This window comes from Ambystoma mexicanum, chromosome 10, assembly GCF_040938575.1.
Source record: "Ambystoma mexicanum isolate Mex_15411 chromosome 10, UKY_AmexF1_1, whole genome shotgun sequence".
In the NCBI taxonomy this organism is placed as follows: Eukaryota; Metazoa; Chordata; class Amphibia; order Caudata; family Ambystomatidae; genus Ambystoma; species Ambystoma mexicanum.
Genome location: NC_090932.1, coordinates 585,727,206 through 585,751,277, shown reverse-complemented (window position 1 = coordinate 585,751,277; position 24,072 = coordinate 585,727,206).

Below are 24,072 nucleotides of genomic sequence, written 5' to 3'. Positions count from 1 at the left end.
TCTCAAGCTATTTCAGGATTGGAATGGGAAGGAGTTTGATATCACATCTCAAGCTATAGGAAGGGTCTCAGGTTTGGGAAGGGAAGGATTGGGATTTCACATCTCATGTTATAGGATGGTTCTCATGTTTGGTTTTAGAAGCATTGAGATATCACATCTCATGCTATCGGAAGGGTCTCAGGTTTGGAATGGGAAGGAGTTGGATATCACATCTCATGTTATAGGAAGCATCTCAGGTTTGGTATTAGAAGCATTGAGATATCACATCTCATGCTATAGGAAGGGTCTCAGGATTGGAATGTGAAGGATTTGGATATCACATCTCATGCTAAAGGAAGGGTCTCAGGTTTGGTATAAGCATTGAGATATCACATCTCTGCTATCGGAAGGGTCTCAGGATTGGATTGGGAAGGAGTTGGATATCCCTTCTCATGCTATAGGAAAGGTCTCAGGTTGGAATGGGAAGGAGTTGGATATCACATCTCATGTCATAGGAAGGGTCTCAAGATTGAAATGGGAAGGATTTGGATATCACATCTCTTGCTATAGGAAGGGTCTCAGGTTTTTTATTAGAAACATTGAGATATCACATCTCATGCTATAGGAAGGGTTTCAGGATTGGAATGGGAAGGATTTAGATATCACATCTCATGCTAAAGGAAGGCTCTCAGGTTTGGAAGGGGAAGGATTTGGATATCATATCTCATGTTATAGGACGGGTCCCAGGTTTGGTATTAGAAGCATTGAGATATCACATCTTATGTTATAGGAAGGGTCTCAGGATTGGAATGGGAAGGAGTTGGATATCACATCTCATCCAATAGGAAGGGTCTCAGGTTTGGAATGGGAAGGAATTGGATATCACATCTCATGTTATAGGAAGGATCTCAGGGTTGGAATGGGAAGGATTTGGATATCACATCTCATGCTAAAGGAAGGGTCTCAGGTTTGGAAGGGGAAGGATTTGGATATCACATCTCATGTTATTGGACCGGTCTCAGGTTTGGTATTAGAAGCATTGAGATATCAAGTCTCATGATATAGGACGGGAGTTTGATATCACATCATGCCATGGTATGGGTCTCAGGTTTTGTAGAAGCATTGGGATATCACATCTCATGCTATCGGAAGGGTATCCGGATTGGATTTGGAAGGAGTTGGATATCCCATCTCATGCTATAGGAAGGGTCTCAAGTTGGAATGGGAAAGAGTTGGATGTCACATCTCATGTTATAGGAAGGGTCTCAGGATTGGAATGGGAAGGACTTGGATATCACATCTCATGCTTTAGGAAGGCTCTCAGGTTTGGAAAGGGAAGGAGTTGGATATCACTTTTCATGTTAGAGGTAGGATCTCAGGTTTGGTATTAGAGGCATTGAGATATCACATCTCATGCTATCAGAAGGGTATCAGGATTGTAATGGGAAGGAATTGGATATCACATCTCATGCTAAAGGGAGGGTCTCAGGTTTGGAAGGGGAAGGATTTGGATATCACATCTCATGTTATAGGAAGGATCTCAGGTTTGGTATTAGAAGCATTGAGATATCACATCTCATGCTATAGGAAAGGTCTCAGGATTGGAATGGGAAGGAGTTGGATATCACATCTCATGCTAAAGGAAGGGTCTCAGTTTTGATAGAAGCATTGCGATATCACATCTCATGCTATAGGAAGGGTCTCAGGATTGGAATCGGAAGGAGTTGGATATCACATCTCATGCTATAGGAAGGGTCTCAGGTTTGGTATAAGCATTGAAATATCACATCTCTGCTATCGGAAGGGTCTCAGGATTGGAATGGGAAGGATTTAGATATCACATCTCATGCTACAGGGAGGGGCTCAGTTTTGATATTAGAAGCATTGAGATATCACATCTCATGGTATAGGAAGGGTCTCAGGATTGGAATGGGAAGGAGTTGGCTGTCACATCTCAAGCTATCTCAGGACTGCAATGGGAAAGATTTTGATATCACATCTCAAGCTATAGGAAGGGTCTCAGGTTTGGAAAGGGAAGGATTTGGATTTCACATCTCATGTTATAGGATGGTTCTCAGGTTTGGTTTTAGAAGCATTAAGATATAACATCTCAAGCTATAGGAACGGTCTCAGGTTTGGAATGGGAAGGAGTTAGATATCACATCTCATGCTAAAGGAAAGGTCTCAGGTTTGGAAGGGGAAGGATTTGGATCTCACATCTCATGTTTTAGGACGGTCTCAGGTTTGGTATTAGAAGCATTGAAATATCACATCTCATGGTATAGGAAGGGTCTCAGGATTGGAATGGGAAGGAATTGGATATCACATTGAATGGGAAGGAGTTTGATATCACATCTCAAGCTATAGGAAGGGTCTCAGGTTTGGAAAGGGAATGATTTGGATTTCACATCTCATGTTATAGGATGGTTCTCATGTTTGGTTTTAGAAGCATTTAGATATCACATCTCATGCTATAGGAAGGGTCTCAGGATTGGAATGGGAAGGAGTTGGATATCACATCTCATGCTATAGGAAGGGTCTCAGGTTTGGTATAAGCATTGGGATATCCCATCTCATGCTATAGGAAGGGTCTCAGGATTGGAATCGGAAGGAGTTGTATATGACATCTCATGCCATATGAAGGGTCTCAGGTTTGGTATAAGCATTGAGATATCACATCTCTGCTATCGGAAGGGTCTCAGGATTGGAATGGGAAGGAGTTGGATATCCCATCTCGTTATAGGAAGGGTCTCAGGTTTGGTATTAGAAGCATTGAGATATCACATCTCATGCTATAGGAAGGGTCTAAGGTTTGGAAGGGGAAGGATTTGGGTATCACATCTCATGTTATAGGACCGGTCTCAGGTTTGGTATTAGAAGCATTGAGATATCAAGTCTCATGGTATAGGACGGGTCTCAGAATTGGAATGGGAAGGAGTTGGATATCACATCTCAAGCTATAGGAAGGGTCTCAGGATTGGAATGGGAAGGAGTTTGATATCACATCTCATGCCATGGTATGGGTTTCAGGTTTTGTAGAAGCATTGGGATATCACATCTCATGCTATCAGAAGGGTATCAGGATTGGATTTGGAAGGAGTTGGATATCCCATCTCATGCTATAGGAAGGGTCTAAGGTTGGAATGTGAAGGAGTTGGATATCACATCTCATGTTATAGGAAGGGTCTCAGGATTGGAATGGGAAGGACTTGGATATCACATCTCATTCTATAGGAAGGCTCTCAGGGTTGGAAGGGGAAGGAGTTGGATATCACATTTCATGTAGAGGTAGGATCTCAGTTTTGGTATTAGAGGCATTGAGATATCACATCTCATGCTATCAGAAGGGTCTCAGGATTGGAATGGGAAGGAGTTGGATATCACATCTCATGCCATAGGAAGGGTCTCAGGTTTGGTATAAGCATTGAGATATCACATCTCATGCTATAGGAAGGGTCTCAGGATTGGAATGGGAAGGACTTGGATATCACATCTCATGTTATAGGAAGGGTCTCAGGTTTGGTATTAGAAGCATTGAGATATCACATCTCATGCTATAAGAAGGGTCTCAGGAATGGAATAGGAAGGACTTGGATATCGCATCTCATGATAAAGGAAGGGTCTAAGGTTTGGAAGGGGAAGGATTTGGATATCACATCTCATGTTATTGGACCGGTCTCAGGTTTGGTATTAGAAGCATTGAGATATCAAGTCTCATGGTATAGGACGGGAGTTTTATATCACATCATGCCATGGTATGGGTCTCAGGTTTTGTAGAAGCATTGGGATATCACATCTCATGCTATCGGAAGGGTATCAGGATTGGATTTGGAAGGAGTTGGATATCCCATCTCATGCTATAGGAAGGGTCTCAGGTTGGAATGGGAAAGAGTTGGATATCACATCTCATGTTATAGGAAGGGTCTCAGGATTGGAATGGGAAGGACTTGGATATCACATCTCATGCTGTAGGAATGCTCTCAGGTTTGGAAAGGGAAGGAGTTGGATATCACATTTCATGTTAGAGGTAGGATCTCAGGTTTGGTATTAGAGGCATTGAGATATCACATCTCATGCTATCAGAAGGGTATCAGGATTGGAATGGGAAGGAGTTGGATATCACATCTCATGCTAAAGGGAGGGTCTCAGGTTTGGAAGGGAAAGGATTTGGATATCACATCTCATGTTATAGGAAGGATCTCAGGTTTGGTATTAGAAGCATTGAGATATCACATCTCATGCTATCGGAAGGATCTCAGGTTTGGTATTAGAAGCATTGAGATATCACATCTCATGCTATAGGACGGGTCTCAGGATTGGAATGGGAAGGAGTTGGATATCACATCTCATGCTAAAGGAAGGGTCTCAGTTTTGGTAGAAGCATTGCGATATCACATCTCATGCTATAGGAAGGGTCTGAGGATTGGAATGGGGAGGACTTAGATATCACATCTCATGCTATAGGGAGGGTCTCAGTTTTGATATTAGAAGCATTGAGATATCACATCTCATGCTATCGGAAGGGTCTCAGGGTTGGAATGGGAGGAGCTGGATATCACATCTCATGCTAAAGCAAGGGTCTCAGGTTTGGAAGGGGAAGGATTTGGATATCACATCTCATGCTATAGGAAGGGTTTCAGGTTTGGTAGAAGCATTGAGATATCACATCTCATGCTATAGGAAGAGTCTCAGGTTTGGGAAGGGAAGGATTTGGATTTCACATCTCATGTTATAGGATGGTTCTCATGTTTGGTTTTTGAAGCATTGAGATATCACATCTCATGCTATCGGTAGGGTCTCAGATTTGGTATTAGAAGCATTGAGATATCACATCTCATGCTATAGGATTGGGCTCCAGATTGGAATGTGAAGGATTTGGAAATCACATCTCATGCTAAAGGAAGGGTCTCAGGTTTGGAATGGGAAGGAGTTGGATATGACATCTCTTGTTATAGGGAGGGTCTCAGGATTTGAATTGCAAGGGGTTGGATATCACATCTCATGCCGTAGGAAGGGTCTCAGGTTTGGTATAAGCATTGAGATATCACATCTCTGCTATCGGAAGGGTCTCAGGATTGGATTGGGAAGGAGTTGGATATCACATCTCATGTTATAGGAAGGGTCTCCGGATTGGAATGTGAAGGATTTGGATATCATATCTCATGCTAAAGGAAGGGTCTCAGGTTTGGAATGGGAAGGAGTTGGATATGACATCTCTTGTTATAGGGAGGGTCTCAGGATTTGAATGGCAAGGAGTTGGATATCACATCTCATGCCATAGGAAGGGTCTCAGGTTTGGTATAAGCATTGAGATATCACATCTCTGCTATCGGAAGGGTCTCAGGATTGTATTGGGAAGGAGTTGGATATCACATCTCATGCCATAGGAAGGGTCTCAGGTTTGGTAGAAGCATTGAGATATCACATCTCATGCTATAGGAAGGGTCTCAGGATTGGAATGGGAAGGACTTAGATATCACATATCATGCTATAGGGAGGGTTTCAGTTTTGATATTAGAAGCATTGAGATATCACATCTCTGCTATCGGAAGTGTCTCAGGATTGGAATGGGAAGGAATTGGATATCCCATCTCATGTTATAGGACGGGTCTCAGGATTGTTATTAGAATCATTGAGATATCATATTGCATGCTGTAGGAAGGGTCTAAGGATTGGAATGGGAAGGACTTGGATATCACATCTCATGCTATAGGAAGGGTCTCAGGTTTGGTATAAGCATTGAGATATCAAATCTCATGCTATAGGAAGGGTCTCAGGATTGGAATGGAAGGAGTTGGATATCACATCTCATGTTATAGGAAGGATCTCAGGTTTGGTATTAGAAGCATTGAGACATCACATCTCATGCTATAGGAAGGTTCTCAGGATTGGAATGGGAAGGAGTTGGATATCACATCTCATACTATAGGAAGGGTCTCAGGTTTGGTATAAGCATTGAGATATCACATCTCATGCTATAGGAAGGGTCTCAGGATTGGAATGGGAAGGAGTTGTATATGACATCTCATGCCGTAGGAAGGGTCTCAGGTTTGGTATAAGCATTGAGATATCACATCTCTGCTATCGGAAGGGTCTCAGGATTGGAATGGGAAGGAGTTGGATATTCCATCTCATGTTATAGGAAGAGTCTCAGGTTTGGTATTAGAAGCATTGAGATATCACATCTCATGCTATAGGAAGGGTCTCAGGATTGGAATGGGATGGAGTTGTATATGACATCTCATGCCGTAGGAAGGGTCTCAGGATTGGAATGGGATGGAGTTGTATATGACATCTCATGCCGTAGGAAGGGTCTCAGGTTTGGTATAAGCATTGAGATATCACATCTCTGCTATCGGAAGGGTCTCAGGATTGGAATGGGAAGGAGTTGGATATCCCATCTCATGTTATAGGAAGAGTCTCAGGATTGGAATGGGAAGGACTTGGATATCACATCTCATGCTATAGGGAGGGTCTCAAGTTTGATATTAGAAGCATTGAGATATCACATCTCATGCTATAGGAAGGGTCTCAGGATTGGAATGGGATGGAGTTGTATATGACATCTCATGCCGTAGGAAGGGTCTCAGGTTTGGTATAAGCATTGAGATATCACATCTCTGCTATCGGAAGGGTCTCAGGATTGGAATGGGAAGGAGTTGGATATCCCATCTCATGTTATAGGAAGAGTCTCAGGTTTGGTATTAGAGGCATTGAGATATCACATCCCATGCTGTAGGAAGTGTCTCAGGATTGGAATGGGAAGGACTTGGATATCACATCTCATGCTATAGGGAGGCTCTCAAGTTTGATATTAGAAGCATTGAGATATCACATCTCATGCTATAGGAAGGGTCTCAGGATTGGAATGGAAAGGAGTTGGATATCACATCTCATGCTATTGGAAGGGTCTCAGGTTTGGTATAAGCAGTGAGATATCACATCTCATGCTATAGGCAGTGTCTCAGTATTGGAATGGGAAGGAGTTGGATATCACATCTCATGTTATAGGAAGGATCTCAGGTTTGGTATAAACATTGAGATATCACATCTCTGCTATCGGAAGGGTCTCAGGATTGGAATGTAAGGAGTTGGATATTCCCATCTCATGTTATAGGAAGGGTCTCAGGTTTGGTATTAGAAGCATTGAGATATCACATCTCATGCTATAGGAAGGGTCTCAGGATTGGAATGGGAAGGACTTGGATATCACATCTCATGCTATAGGGAGGGTCTCAAGTTTGATATTAGAAGCATTGAGATATCACATCTCATGATATCGGAAGGGTCTCAGGATTGGAATGGGAAGGAGTTGGATATCACATCTCATGATAAAGGAAGGGTCTAAGGTTTGGAAGGGGAAGGATTTGGATATCACATCTCATGTTATAGGACGGGTCTCAGGTTTGGTATTAGAAGCATTGAGATAGCAAGTCTCATGGTATAGGAAGGGTCTCAGAATTGGAATGGGAAGGAGTTTGATATCACATCTCATGCCATAGTATGGGTCTCAGGTTTGGTAGAAGCATTGGGATATCACATCTCATGCTATCGGAATGGTATCAGGATTGGATTTGGAAGGAGTTGGATATCCCATCTCATGCTATAGGAAGGGTCTCAGGTTGGAATGGGAAGGAGTTGGATATCACATCTCATGTTATAGGAAGGGTCTCAGGATTGGAATGGGAAGGACTTGGATATCACATCTCATGCTATAGGAAGGCTCTCAGGTTTGGAAGGGGAGAGAGTTGGATATCACATTTCATGTTAGAGGTAGGATCTCAGGTTTGGTATTAGAGGCATTGAGATATCACATCTCATGCTATCGGAAGTGTCTCAGGATTGGAATGGGAAGGAGCTGGATATCACATCTCATGTTATAGGAAGGGTCTCAGGTTTGGTATAAGCATTGAGATATCACATCTCTGCTATCGGAAGTGTCTCAGGATTGGAATGGGAAGGAGTTGGATATCCCATCTCATGTTATAGGACGGGTCTCAGGTTTGTTATTAGAATCATTGAGATATCATATTGCATGCTGTAGGAAGGGTCTAAGGATTGGAAGGGGAAGGACTTGGATATCACATCTCATGCTATAGATAGGCTCTCAGGTTTGGAAAGGGAAGGAGTTGGATATCACATTTCATGTTAGAGGAAGGGTCTCAGGTTTGGTAGAAGTATTGAGATATCACATCTCATGCTATAGGAAGGGTCTCAGGATTGGAATGGGAAGGAGTTGGATATCACATATCATGCTAAAGGAAGGGTCTCAGGTTTGGTAGAAGCATTGAGATATCACATCTCATGCTATAGGAAGGGTCTCAGGATTGGAATGGGAAGGACTTAGATATCACATATCATGCTATAGGGAGGGTCTCAGTTTTGATATTAGAAGCATTGAGATATCACATCTCATGCTATCGGAAGTGTCTCAGGATTGGAATGGGAAGGAGCTGGATATCACATCTCATGTTATAGGAAGGGTCTCAGGTTTGGTATAAGCATTGAGATATCACATCTCTGCTATCGGAAGTGTCTCAGGATTGGAAATGGAAGGAGTTGGATATCCCATCTCATGTTATAGGACGGGTCTCAGGTTATTTATTAGAATCATTGAGATATCATATTGCATGCTGTAGGAAGGGTCTAAGGATTGGAATGGGAAGGACTTGGATATCACATCTCATGCTATAGATAGGCTCTCAGGATTGGAAAGGGAAGGAGTTGGATATCACATTTCATGTTAGAGGAAGGATCTCAGGTTTGGTATTAGAGGCATTGAGATATCACATCTCATGCTATAGGAAGGGTCTCAGGTTGGAATGGGAAGGAGTTGGATATCACATCTCATGTTAAAGGGAGGGTCTCAGAATTGGAAGGGGAAGGATTTGGATATCACATCTCATGTTATAGGAAGGATCTCAGGTTTGGTATTAGAAGCATTGAGATATCACATCTCATGCTATCGGAAGGATCTCAGGTTTGGTATTAGAAGCATTGAGATATCACATCTCATGCTATCAGAAGGGTCTCAGGATTGGAATGGGAAGGAGTTGGATATCACATCTCATGCTAAAATGGAGGGTCTCAGGTTTGGAAGGGGAAGGAATTGGATATCACATCTCATGTTATCGGAAGGATCTCAGGTTTGGTATTAGAAGTATTGAGATATCACATCTCATGCTATAGGAAGGGTCTCAGGATTAGAATGGGAAGGAGTTGGATATCACATCTCATGCTAAAGGAAGGGTCTCAGGTTTGTTAGAAGCATTGAGATATCACATCTCATGCTATAGGAAGGGTCTCAGGATTGGAATGGGAAGGACTTAGATATCACATATCATGCTAAAGGGAGGGTTTCCGTTTTGATATTAGAAGCATTGAGATATCACATCTCATGCTATCGGAAGTGTCTCAGGATTGGAATGGGAAGGAGCTGGATATCACATCTCATGCTAAAGGAAGGGTCTCAGGTTTGGAACGGGAAGGAGTTGGATATCCGATCTCATGTTATAGGAAGGGTCTAAGGTCTGGTATAAGCATTGAAATATCACATCTCTGCTATCGGAAGTGTCTCAGGATTGGAATGGGAAGGAGTTGGATATCCCATCTCATGTTATAGGAAGGGTCTCAGGTTTGGTATAAGCATTGAGATATCACATCTCATGCTATAGGAAGGGTCTCAGGATTGGAATGGGAAGTAGTTGGATATCACATCTCATGCTATAGGAAGGGTCTCAGGTTTGGTATAAGCATTGAGATATCACATCTCATGCTATAGGAAGGGTCTCAGGATTAAAATGGGAAGGAGTTGTATATGACATCTCATGCCGTAGGAAGGGTCTCAGGTTTGGTATAAGCATTGAGATATCAAATCTCATGCTATAGGAAGGGTCTCAGGATTGGAATGGGAAGGAGTTGGATATCACATCTCATGCTATAGGAAGGGTCTCAGGTTTGGTATAAGCATTGAGATATCACATCTCATGCTATAGGAAGGGTCTCAGGATTGGAATGGGAAGGAGTTGTATATGACATCTCATGCCGTAGGAAGGGTCTCAGGTTTGGTATAAGCATTGAGATATCACATCTCTGCTATCGCAAGGGTCTCTGGATTTGAATGGGAAGGAGTTGGATATCCCATCTCATGTTATAGGAAGAGTCTCAGGTTTGGTATTAGAAGCATTGAGATATCACATCTCATGCTATAGGAAGTGTCTCAGGATTGGAATGGGAAGGACTTGGATATCACATCTCATGCTATAGGGAGGCTCTCAAGTTTGATATTAGAAGCATTGAGATATCACATCTCATGCTATAGGAAGGGTCTCAGGATTGGAATGGGAAGGAGTTGGATATCACATCTCATGCTATAGGAAGGGTCTCAGGTTTGGTATAAGCAGTGAGATATCACATCGCATGCTGTAGGAAGGGTCTCAGGTTTGGTATTAGAAGCATTGAGATATCACATCTCATGCTATAGGAAGGATCTCAGGTTTGGTATTAGAAGTATTGAGATATCACATCTCATGCTATAGGAAGGGTCTCAGGATTGGAATGGGAAGGAGTTGGATATCACATATCATGCTAAAGGAAGGGTCTCAGGTTTGGTAGAAGCATTGAGATATCACATCTCATGCTATAGGAAGGGTCTCAGGATTGGAATGGGAAGGACTTAGATATCACATATCATGCTATAGGGAGGGTCTCAGTTTTGATATTAGAAGCATTGAGATATCACATCTCATGCTATCGGAAGTGTCTCAGGATTGGAATGGGAAGGAGCTGGATATCACATCTCATGCTAAAGGAAGAGTCTCAGGTTTGGAACGGGAAGGAGTTGGATATCACATCTTATGTTATAGGAAGGGTCTCAGGTTTGGTATAAGCATTGAGATATCACATCTCTGCTATCGGAAGTGTCTCAGGATTGGAAATGGAAGGAGTTGGATATCCCATCTCATGTTATAGGACGGGTCTCAGGTTATTTATTAGAATCATTGAGATATCATATTGCATGCTGTAGGAAGGGTCTAAGGATTGGAATGGGAAGGACTTGGATATCACATCTCATGCTATAGATAGGCTCTCAGGATTGGAAAGGGAAGGAGTTGGATATCACATTTCATGTTAGAGGAAGGATCTCAGGTTTGGTATTAGAGGCATTGAGATATCACATCTCATGCTATAGGAAGGGTCTCAGGTTGGAATGGGAAGGAGTTGGATATCACATCTCATGTTAAAGGGAGGGTCTCAGAATTGGAAGGGGAAGGATTTGGATATCACATCTCATGTTATAGGAAGGATCTCAGGTTTGGTATTAGAAGCATTGAGATATCACATCTCATGCTATCGGAAGGATCTCAGGTTTGGTATTAGAAGCATTGAGATATCACATCTCATGCTATCAGAAGGGTCTCAGGATTGGAATGGGAAGGAGATGGATATCACATCTCATGCTAAAGGGAGGGTCTCAGGTTTGGAAGGGGAAGGATTTGGATATCACATCTCATGTTATCGGAAGGATCTCAGGTTTGGTATTAGAAGTATTGAGATATCACATCTCATGCTATAGGAAGGGTCTCAGGATTGGAATGGGAAGGAGTTGGATATCACATCTCATGCTAAAGGAAGGGTCTCAGGTTTGGTAGAAGCATTGAGATATCACATCTCATGCTATAGGAAGTGTCTCAGGATTGGAATGGGAAGGAGCTGGATATCACATCTCATGCTGAAGGAAGGGTCTCAGGTTTGGAACGGGAAGGAGTTGGATATCCGATCTCATGTTATAGGAAGGGTCTAAGGTCTGGTATAAGCATTGAGATATCACATCTCTGCTATCGGAAGTGTCTCAGGATTGGAATGGGAAGGAGTTGGATATCCGATCTCATGCTATCGGAAGGATCTCAGGTTTGGTATTAGAAGCATTGAGATATCACATCTCATGCTATAGGAAGGGTCTCAGGATTGGAATGGGAAGGACTTAGATATCACATATCATGCTATAGGGAGGGTTTCCGTTTTGATATTAGAAGCATTGAGATATCACATCTCATGCTATCGGAAGTGTCTCAGGATTGGAATGGGAAGGAGCTGGATATCACATCTCATGCTAAAGGAAGGGTCTCAGGTTTGGAACGGGAAGGAGTTGGATATCCGATCTCATGTTATAGGAAGGGTCTAAGGTCTGGTATAAGCATTGAGATATCACATCTCTGCTATGGGAAGTGTCTCAGGATTGGAATGGGAAGGAGTTGGATATCCCATCTCATGTTATAGGAAGGGTCTCAGGTTTGGTATAAGCATTGAGATATCACATCTCATGCTATAGGAAGGGTCTCAGGTTGGAATGGGAAGGAGTTGGATATCACATCTCATGTTAAAGGGAGGGTCTCAGAATTGGAAGGGGAAGGATTTGGATATCACATCTCATGTTATAGGAAGGATCTCAGGTTTGGTATTAGAAGCATTGAGATATCACATCTCATGCTATCGGAAGGATCTCAGGTTTGGTATTAGAAGCATTGACGATATCACATCTCATGCTATCAGAAGGGTCTCAGGATTGGAATGGGAAGGAGTTGGATATCACATCTCATGCTAAAGGGAGGGTCTCAGGTTTGGAAGGGGAAGGATTTGGATATCACATCTCATGTTATCGGAAGGATTTCAGGTTTGGTATTAGAAGTATTGAGATATCACATCTCATGCTATAGGAAGGGTCTCAGGATTGGAATGGGAAGGAGTTGGATATCACTTCTCATGCTAAAGGAAGGGTCTCAGGTTTGGTAGAAGCATTGAGATATCACATCTCATGCTATAGGAAGGGTCTCAGGATTGGAATGGGAAGGACTTAGATATCACATATCATGCTATAGGGAGGGTTTCTGTTTTGATATTAGAAGCATTGAGATATCACATCTCATGCTAAAGGGAGGGTCTCAGGATTGGAATGGGAAGGAGCTGGATATCACATCTCATGCTAAAGGAAGGGTCTCAGGTTTGGAACGGGAAGGAGTTGGATATCCGATCTCATGTTATAGGAAGGGTCTAAGGTCTGGTATAAGCATTGAGATATCACATCTCATGCTATAGGAAGGGTCTCAGGATTGGAATGGGAAGGAGTTGGATATCACATCTCATGCTATAGGAAGGGTCTCAGGTTTGGTATAAGCATTGAGATATCACATCTCATGCTATAGGAAGGGTCTCAGGATTGGAATTGGAAGGAGTTGTATATGACATCTCATGCCGTAGGAAGGGTCTCAGGTTTGGTATAAGCATTGAGATATCACATCTCATGCTATAGGAAGGGTCTCAGGATTGGAATGGGAAGGAGTTGGATATCACATCTCATGCTATAGGAAGGGTCTCAGGTTTGGTATAAGCATTGAGATATCACATCTCATGCTATAGGAAGGGTCTCAGGATTGGAATGGGAAGGAGTTGTATATGACATCTCATGCCGTAGGAAGGGTCTCAGGTTTGGTATAAGCATTGAGATATCACATCTCTGCTATCGGAAGGGTCTCAGGATTGGAATGGGAAGGAGTTGGATATCCCATCTCATGTTATAGGAAGAGTCTCAGGTTTGGTATTAGAAGCATTGAGATATCACATCTCATGCTATAGGAAGTGTCTCAGGATTGGAATGGGAAGGACTTGGATATCACATCTCATGCTATAGGGAGGCTCTCAAGTTTGATATTAGAAGCATTGAGATATCACATCTCATGCTATAGGAAGGGTCTCAGGATTGGAATGGGAAGGAGTTGGATTTCACATCTCATGCTATAGGAAGGGTCTCAGGTTTGGTATAAGCAGTGAGATATCACATCGCATGCTGTAGGAAGGGTCTCAGGATTGGAATGGGAAGGACTTAGATATCACATCTCATGCTATAGGGAGGCTCTCAAGTTTGGTATTAGAAGCATTGAGATATCACATTGCATGCTGTAGGAAGGGTCTAAGGATTGGAATGGGAAGGACTTGGATATCACATCTCATGCTATAGGGAGGCTCTCAAGTTTGGTATTAGAAGCATTGAGATATCACATCTCATGCTATAGGAAGGATCTCAGGTTTGGTATTAGAAGTATTGAGATATCACATCTCATGCTATAGGAAGGGTCTCAGGATTGGAATGGGAAGGAGTTGGATATCACATCTCATGCTAAAGGAAGGGTCTCAGGTTTGGTAGAAGCATTGAGATATCACATCTCATGCTATAGGAAGGGTCTCAGGATTGGAATGGGAAGGACTTAGATATCACATATCATGCTATAGGGAGGGTCTCAGTTTTGATATTAGAAGCATTGAGATATCACATCTCATGCTATCGGAAGTGTCTCACGATTGGAATGGGAAGGAGCTGGATATCACATCTCATGCTAAAGGAAGAGTCTCAGGATTGGAACGGGAAGGAGTTGGATATCACATCTCATGTTATAGGAAGGGTCTCAGGTTTGGTATAAGCATTGAGATATCACATCTCTGCTATCGGAAGTGTCTCAGGATTGGAAATGGAAGGAGTTGGATATCCCATCTCATGTTATAGGACGGGTCTCAGGTTTGTTATTAGAATCATTGAGATATCATATTGCATGCTGTAGGAAGGGTCTAAGGATTGGAATGGAAAGGACTTGGATATCACATCTCATGCTATAGATAGGCTCTCAGGTTTGGAAAGGGAAGGAGTTGGATATCACATTTCATGTTAGAGGAAGGATCTCAGGTTTGGTATTAGAGGCATTGAGATATCATATTGCATGCTGTAGGAAGGGTCTAAGGATTGGAATGGGAAGGACTTGGATATCACATCTCATGTTAAAGGGAGGGTCTCAGAATTGGAAGGGGAAGGATTTGGATATCACATCTCATGTTATAGGAAGGATCTCAGGTTTGGTATTAGAAGCATTGAGATATCACATCTCATGCTATCGGAAGGATCTCAGGTTTGGTATTAGAAGCATTGAGATATCACATCTCATGCTATCAGAAGGGTCTCAGGATTGGAATGGGAAGGAGATGGATATCACATCTCATGCTAAAGGGAGGGTCTCAGGTTTGGAAGGGGAAGGATTTGGATATCACATCTCATGTTATCGGAAGGATCTCAGGTTTGGTATTAGAAGTATTGAGATATCACATCTCATGCTATAGGAAGGGTCTCAGGATTGGAATGGGAAGGAGTTGGATATCACATCTCATGCTAAAGGAAGGGTCTCAGGTTTGGTAGAAGCATTGAGATATCACATCTCATGCTATAGGAAGTGTCTCAGGATTGGAATGGGAAGGAGCTGGATATCACATCTCATGCTAAAGGAAGGGTCTCAGGTTTGGAACGGGAAGGAGTTGGATATCCGATCTCATGTTATAGGAAGGGTCTAAGGTCTGGTATAAGCATTGAGATATCACATCTCTGCTATCGGAAGTGTCTCAGGATTGGAATGGGAAGGAGTTGGATATCCGATCTCATGCTATCGGAAGGATCTCAGGTTTGGTATTAGAAGCATTGAGATATCACATCTCATGCTATAGGAAGGGTCTCAGGATTGGAATGGGAAGGACTTAGATATCACATATCATGCTATAGGGAGGGTTTCCGTTTTGATATTAGAAGCATTGAGATATCACATCTCATGCTATCGGAAGGATCTCAGGTTTGGTATTAGAAGCATTGAGATATCACATCTCATGCTATCAGAAGGGTCTCAGGATTGGAATGGGAAGGAGTTGGATATCACATCTCATGCTAAAGGGAGGGTCTCAGGTTTGGAAGGGGAAGGATTTGGATATCACATCTCATGTTATCGGAAGGATTTCAGGTTTGGTATTAGAAGTATTGAGATATCACATCTCATGCTATAGGAAGGGTCTCAGGATTGGAATGGGAAGGAGTTGGATATCACATCTCATGCTAAAGGAAGGGTCTCAGGTTTGGTAGAAGCATTGAGATATCACATCTCATGCTATAGGAAGGGTCTCAGGATTGGAATGGGAAGGGCTTAGATATCACATATCATGCTATAGGGAGGGTTTCTGTTTTGATATTAGAAGCATTGAGATATCACATCTCATGCTAAAGGGAGGGTCTCAGGATTGGAATGGGAAGGAGCTGGATATCACATCTCATGCTAAAGGAAGGGTCTCAGGTTTGGAACGGGAAGGAGTTGGATATCCGATCTCATGTTATAGGAAGGGTCTAAGGTCTGGTATAAGCATTGAGATATCACATCTCTGCTATCGGAAGTGTCTCAGGATTGGAATGGGAAGGAGTTGGATATCCCATCTCATGTTATAGGAAGGGTCTCAGGTTTGGTATAAGCATTGAGATATCACATCTCATGCTATAGGAAGGGTCTCAGGATTGGAATGGGAAGGAGTTGGATATCACATCTCATGCTATAGGAAGGGTCTCAGGTTTGGTATAAGCATTGAGATATCACATCTCATGCTATAGGAAGGGTCTCAGGATTGGAATGGGAAGGAGTTGTATATGACATCTCATGCCGTAGGAAGGGTCTCAGGTTTGGTATAAGCATTGAGATATCACATCTCATGCTATAGGAAGGGTCTCAGGATTGGAATGGGAAGGAGTTGGATATCACATCTCATGCTATAGGAAGGGTCTCAGGTTTGGTATAAGCATTGAGATATCACATCTCATGCTATAGGAAGGGTCTCAGGATTGGAATGGGAAGGAGTTGTATATGACATCTCATGCCGTAGGAAGGGTCTCAGGTTTGGTATAAGCATTGAGATATCACATCTCTGCTATCGGAAGGGTCTCAGGATTGGAATGGGAAGGAGTTGGATATCCCATCTCATGTTATAGGAAGAGTCTCAGGTTTGGTATTAGAAGCATTGAGATATCACATCTCATGCTATAGGAAGTGTCTCAGGATTGGAATGGGAAGGACTTGGATATCACATCTCATGCTATAGGGAGGCTCTCAAGTTTGATATTAGAAGCATTGAGATATCACATCTCATGCTATAGGAAGGGTCTCAGGATTGGAATGGGAAGGAGTTGGATATCACATCTCATGCTTTAGGAAGGGTCTCAGGTTTGGTATAAGCAGTGAGATATCACATCGCATGCTGTAGGAAGGGTCTCAGGTTTGGTATTAGAAGCATTGAGATATCACATCTCATGCTATAGGAAGGATCTCAGGTTTGGTATTAGAAGTATTGAGATATCACATCTCATGCTATAGGAAGGGTCTCAGGATTGGAATGGGAAGGAGTTGGATATCACATCTCATGCTATAGGGAGGGTTTCCGTTTTGATATTAGAAGCATTGAGATATCACATCTCATGCTATCGGAAGGATCTCAGGTTTGGTATTAGAAGCATTGAGATATCACATCTCATGCTATCAGAAGGGTCTCAGGATTGGAATGGGAAGGAGTTGGATATCACATCTCATGCTAAAGGGAGGGTCTCAGGTTTGGAAGGGGAAGGATTTGGATATCACATCTCATGTTATCGGAAGGATTTCAGGTTTGGTATTAGAAGTATTGAGATATCACATCTCATGCTATAGGAAGGGTCTCAGGATTGGAATGGGAAGGAGTTGGATATCACATCTCATGCTAAAGGAAGGGTCTCAGGTTTGGTAGAAGCATTGAGATATCACATCTCATGCTATAGGAAGGGTCTCAGGATTGGAATGGGAAGGGCTTAGATATCACATATCATGCTATAGGGAGGGTTTCTGTTTTGATATTAGAAGCATTGAGATATCACATCTCATGCTAAAGGGAGGGTCTCAGGATTGGAATGGGAAGGAGCTGGATATCACATCTCATGCTAAAGGAAGGGTCTCAGGTTTGGAACGGGAAGGAGTTGGATATCCGATCTCATGTTATAGGAAGGGTCTAAGGTCTGGTATAAGCATTGAGATATCACATCTCTGCTATCGGAAGTGTCTCAGGATTGGAATGGGAAGGAGTTGGATATCCCATCTCATGTTATAGGAAGGGTCTCAGGTTTGGTATAAGCATTGAGATATCACATCTCATGCTATAGGAAGGGTCTCAGGATTGGAATGGGAAGGAGTTGGATATCACATCTCATGCTATAGGAAGGGTCTCAGGTTTGGTATAAGCATTGAGATATCACATCTCATGCTATAGGAAGGGTCTCAGGATTGGAATGGGAAGGAGTTGTATATGACATCTCATGCCGTAGGAAGGGTCTCAGGTTTGGTATAAGCATTGAGATATCACATCTCATGCTATAGGAAGGGTCTCAGGATTGGAATGGGAAGGAGTTGGATATCACATCTCATGCTATAGGAAGGGTCTCAGGTTTGGTATAAGCATTGAGATATCACATCTCATGCTATAGGAAGGGTCTCAGGATTGGAATGGGAAGGAGTTGTATATGACATCTCATGCCGTAGGAAGGGTCTCAGGTTTGGTATAAGCATTGAGATATCACATCTCTGCTATCGGAAGGGTCTCAGGATTGGAATGGGAAGGAGTTGGATATCCCATCTCATGTTATAGGAAGAGTCTCAGGTTTGGTATTAGAAGCATTGAGATATCACATCTCATGCTATAGGAAGTGTCTCAGGATTGGAATGGGAAGGACTTGGATATCACATCTCATGCTATAGGGAGGCTCTCAAGTTTGATATTAGAAGCATTGAGATATCACATCTCATGCTATAGGAAGGGTCTCAGGATTGGAATGGGAAGGAGTTGGATATCACATCTCATGCTTTAGGAAGGGTCTCAGGTTTGGTATAAGCAGTGAGATATCACATCGCATGCTGTAGGAAGGGTCTCAGGTTTGGTATTAGAAGCATTGAGATATCACATCTCATGCTATAGGAAGGATCTCAGGTTTGGTATTAGAAGTATTGAGATATCACATCTCATGCTATAGGAAGGGTCTCAGGATTGGAATGGGAAGGAGTTGGATATCACATCTCATGCTAAAGGAAGGGTCTCAGGTTTGGTAGAAGCATTGCGATATCACATCTCATGCTATAGGAAGGGTCTCAGGATTGGAATGGGAAGGACTTAGATATCACATATCATGCTATAGGGAGGGTCTCAGTTTTGATATTAGAAGCATTGAGATATCACATCTCATGCTATCGGAAGTGTCTCACGATTGGAATGGGAAGGAGCTGGATATCACATCTCATGCTAAAGGAAGAGTCTCAGGATTGGAACGGGAAGGAGTTGGATATCACATCTCATATTATAGGAAGGGTCTCAGGTTTGGTATAAGCATTGAGATATCACATCTCTGCTATCGGAAGTGTCTCAGGATTGGAAATGGAAGGAGTTGGATATCCCATCTCATGTTATAGGACGGGTCTCAGGTTTGTTATTAGAATCATTGAGATATCATATTGCATGCTGTAGGAAGGGTCTAAGGATTGGAATGGAAAGGACTTGGATATCACATCTCATGCTATAGATAGGCTCTCAGGTTTGGAAAGGGAAGGAGTTGGATATCACATTTCATGTTAGAGGAAGGATCTCAGGTTTGGTATTAGAGGCATTGAGATATCATATTGCATGCTGTAGGAAGGGTCTAAGGATTGGAATGGTAAGGACTTGGATATCACATCTCATGCTATAGGAAGGGTCTCAGGTTGGAATGGGAAGGAGTTGGATATCACATCTCATGTTAAAGGGAGGGTCTCAGAATTGGAAGGGGAAGGATTTGGATATCACATCTCATGTTATCGGAAAGGATCTCAGGTTTGGTATTAGAAGTATTGAGATATCACATCTCATGCTATAGGAAGGGTCTCAGGATTGGAATGGGAAGGAGTTGGATATCACATCTCATGCTAAAGGAAGGGTCTCAGGTTTGGTAGAAGCATTGAGATATCACATCTCATGCTATAGGAAGTGTCTCAGGATTGGAATGGGAAGGAGCTGGATATCACATCTCATGCTAAAGGAAGGGTCTCAGGTTTGGAACGGGAAGGAGTTGGATATCCGATCTCATGTTATAGGAAGGGTCTAAGGTCTGGTATAAGCATTGAGATATCACATCTCTGCTATCGGAAGTGTCTCAGGATTGGAATGGGAAGGAGTTGGATATCCGATCTCATGCTATCGGAAGGATCTCAGGTTTGGTATTAGAAGCATTGAGATATCACATCTCATGCTATAGGAAGGGTCTCAGGATTGGAATGGGAAGGACTTAGATATCACATATCATGCGATAGGGAGGGTTTCCGTTTTGATATTAGAAGCATTGAGATATCACATCTCATGCTATCGGAAGTGTCTCAGGATTGGAATGGGAAGGAGCTGGATATCACATCTCATGCTAAAGGAAGGGTCTCAGGTTTGGAACGGGAAGGAGTTGGATATCCAATCTCATGTTATAGAAAGGGTCTAAGGTCTGGTATAAGCATTGAGATATCACATCTCTGCTATCGGAAGTGTCTCAGGATTGGAATGGGAAGGAGTTGGATATCCCATCTCATGTTATAGGAAGGGTCTCAGGTTTGGTATAAGCATTGAGATATCACATCTCATGCTATAGGAAGGGTCTCAGGATTGGAATGGGAAGGAGTTGGATATCACATCTCATGCTATAGGAAGGGTCTCGGGTTTGGTATAAGCATTGAGATATCACATCTCATGCTATAGGAAGGGTCTCAGGATTGGAATGGGAAGGAGTTGTATATGACATCTCATGCCGTAGGAAGGGTCTCAGGTTTGGTATAAGCATTGAGATATCACATCTCATGCTATACTAAGGGTCTCAGGATTGGAATGGGAAGGAGTTGGATATCACATCTCATGCTATAGGAAGGGTCTCAGGTTTGGTATAAGCATTGAGATATCACATCTCATGCTATAGGAAGGGTCTCAGGATTGGAATGGGAAGGAGTTGTATATGACATCTCATGCCGTAGGAAGGGTCTCAGGTTTGGTATAAGCATTGAAATATCACATCTCTGCTATCGGAAGGGTCTCAGGATTGGAATGGGAAGGAGTTGGATATCCCATCTCATGTTATAGGAAGAGTCTCAGGTTTGGTATTAGAAGCATTGAGATATCACATCTCATGCTATAGGAAGGGTCTCAGGATTGGAATGGGAAGGAGTTGGATATCACATCTCATGCTAAAGGAAGGGTCTCAGGTTTGGTAGAAGCATTGAGATATCACATCTCATGCTATAGGAAGGGTCTCAGGATTGGAATGGGAAGGACTTAGATATCACATATCATGCTATAGGGAGGGTTTCTGTTTTGATATTAGAAGCATTGAGATATCACATCTCATGCTATCGGAAGTGTCTCAGGATTGGAATGGGAAGGAGCTGGATATCACATCTCATGCTAAAGGAAGGGTCTCAGGTTTGGAACTGGAAGGAGTTGGATATCCGATCTCATGTTATAGGAAGGGTCTAAGGTCTGGTATAAGCATTGAGATATCACATCTCTGCTATCGGAAGTGTCTCAGGATTGGAATGGGAAGGAGTTGGATATCCCATCTCATGTTATAGGAAGGGTCTCAGGTTTGGTATAAGCATTGAGATATCACATCTCATGCTATAGGAAGGGTCTCAGGATTGGAATGGGAAGGAGTTGGATATCACATCTCATGCTATAGGAAGGGTCTCAGGTTTGGTATAAGCATTGAGATATCACATCTCATGCTATAGGAAGGGTCTCAGGATTGGAATGGGAAGGAGTTGTATATGACATCTCATGCCGTAGGAAGGGTCTCAGGTTTGGTATAAGCATTGAGATATCACATCTCATGCTATAGGAAGGGTCTCAGGATTGGAATGGGAAGGAGTTGGATATCACATCTCATGCTATAGGAAGGGTCTCAGGTTTGGTATAAGCATTGAGATATCACATCTCATGCTATAGGAAGGGTCTCAGGATTGGAATGGGAAGGAGTTGTATATGACATCTCATGCCGTAGGAAGGGTCTCAGGTTTGGTATAAGCATTGAGATATCACATCTCTGCTATCGGAAGGGTCTCAGGATTGGAATGGGAAGGAGTTTGATATCCCATCTCATGTTATAGGAAGAGTCTCAGGTTTGGTATTAGAAGCATTGAGATATCACATCTCATGCTATAGGAAGGGTCTCAGGATTGGAATGGGAAGGAGTTAGATATCACATCTCATGCTATAGGAAGGGTCTCAGGTTTGGTATAAGCAGTGAGATATCACATCTCATGCTATAGGAAGTGTCTCAGGATTGGAAGGGAAGGAGTTGGATATCACATCTCATGTTATAGGAAGGATCTCAGGTTTGGTATAAGAATTGAGATATCACATCTCTGCTATCGGAAGGGTCTCAGGATTGGAATGGGAAGGAGATGGATATCACATCTCATGCTAAAGGGAGGGTCTCAGGTTTGGAAGGGGAAGGATTTGGATATCACATCTCATGTTATCGGAAAGATCTCAGGTTTGGTATTAGAAGTATTGAGATATCACATCTCATGCTATAGGAAGGGTCTCAGGATTGGAATGGGAAGGAGTTGGATATCACATCTCATGCTAAAGGAAGGGTCTCAGGTTTGGTAGAAGCATTGAGATATCACATCTCATGCTATAGGAAGGGTCTCAGGATTGGAATGGGAAGGACTTAGATATCACATATCATGCTATAGGGAGGGTTTCCGTTTTGATATTAGAAGCATTGAGATATCACATCTCATGCTATCGGAAGTGTCTCAGGATTGGAATGGGAAGGAGCTGGAAATCACATCTCATGCTAAAGGAAGGGTCTCAGGTTTGGAACGGGAAGGAGTTGGATATCCGATCTCATGTTATAGGAAGGGTCTAAGGTCTGGTATAAGCATTGAGATATCACATCTCTGCTATCGGAAGTGTCTCAGGATTGGAATGGGAAGGAGTTGGATATCCCATCTCATGTTATAGGAAGGGTCTCAGGTTTGGTATAAGCATTGAGATATCACATCTCATGCTATAGGAAGGGTCTCAGGATTGGAATGGGAAGGAGTTGGATATCACATCTCATGCTATAGGAAGGGTCTCAGGTTTGGTATAAGCATTGAGATATCACATCTCATGCTATAGGAAGGGTCTCAGGATTGGAATGGGAAGGAGTTGTATATGACATCTCATGCCGTAGGAAGGGTCTCAGGTTTGGTATAAGCATTGAGATATCACATCTCATGCTATAGGAAGGGTCTCAGGATTGGAATGGGAAGGAGTTGGATATCACATCTCATGCTATAGGAAGGGTCTCAGGTTTGGTATAAGCATTGAGATATCACATCTCATGCTATAGGAAGGGTCTCAGGATTGGAATGGGAAGGAGTTGTATATGACATCTCATGCCGTAGGAAGGGTCTCAGGTTTGGTTTAAGCATTGAGATATCACATCTCTGCTATCGGAAGGGTCTCATCATTGGAATGGGAAGGAGTTGGATATCCCATCTCATGTTATAGGAAGAGTCTCAGGTTTGGTATTAGAAGCATTGAGATATCACATCTCATGCTATAGGAGGTGTCTCAGGATTGGAATGGGAAGGACTTGGATATCACATCTCATGCTATAGGGAGGCTCTCAAGTTTGATATTAGAAGCATTGAGATATCACATCTCATGCTATAGGAAGGGTCTCAGGATTGGTATAAGCAGTGAGATATCACATCTCATGCTATAGGAAGTGTCTCAGGATTGGAATGGGAAGGAGTTGGATATCACATCTCATGTTATAGGAAGGATCTCAGGTTTGGTATAAGAATTGAGATATCACATCTCTGCTATCGGAAGGGTCTCAGGATTGGAATGGGAAGGAGTTGGATATTCCAATCTCATGTTATAGGAAGGGTCTCAGGTTTGGTATTAGAAGCATTGAGATATCACATCTCATGCTATCGGAAGGATCTCAGGTTTGGTATTAGAAGCATTGAGATATCACATCTCATGCTATCAGAAGGGTCTCAGGATTGGAATGGGAAGGAGATGGATATCACATCTCATGCTAAAGGGAGGGTCTCAGGTTTGGTATAAGCATTGAGATATCACATCTCATGCTATAGGAAGGGTCTCAGGATTGGAATGGGAAGGAGTTGTATATGACATCTCATGCCGTAGGAAGGGTCTCAG